Source organism: Cebus imitator, unplaced genomic scaffold (assembly GCF_001604975.1).
Source record: "Cebus imitator isolate Cc_AM_T3 unplaced genomic scaffold, Cebus_imitator-1.0 Scaffold166, whole genome shotgun sequence".
Lineage (NCBI taxonomy): Eukaryota > Metazoa > Chordata > Mammalia > Primates > Cebidae > Cebus > Cebus imitator.
In genome coordinates, this window is record NW_016107481.1 from 1,269,493 (window position 1) to 1,269,832 (window position 340).

A 340-nucleotide genomic window follows, 5' to 3' on the forward strand; every position below is an offset into this window, starting at 1 on the left:
GCGGCTGCTTTGCCAGTGCCCGGTGCGGCAGTTCTCCATACAAAATACACTAGTCTGGGTGCCCTTTTAGCTAGCGATTGGAGCCCCGGGAAGTCGCCCATTCATCTGATTAAAAAAGGGACTGAACAAGGAGCCAGGCCAGGAGATTCCTGGGCAAAAAAAGCGCCACAAATCTCAGCACTGCTGTTTAAGCCGGCGCAGTGAGTCGCCGCATGGGAAATCACAGAGATCCCAGCACCTTTTCAACAGGCGACTGGAATACCTGGGAGAGAGTCGACGGTTCAACTAAAAAAAAAAAAAGGCTCTGAGGCAGGGAGCCAGGTGATCAGGCTCGGCTGGT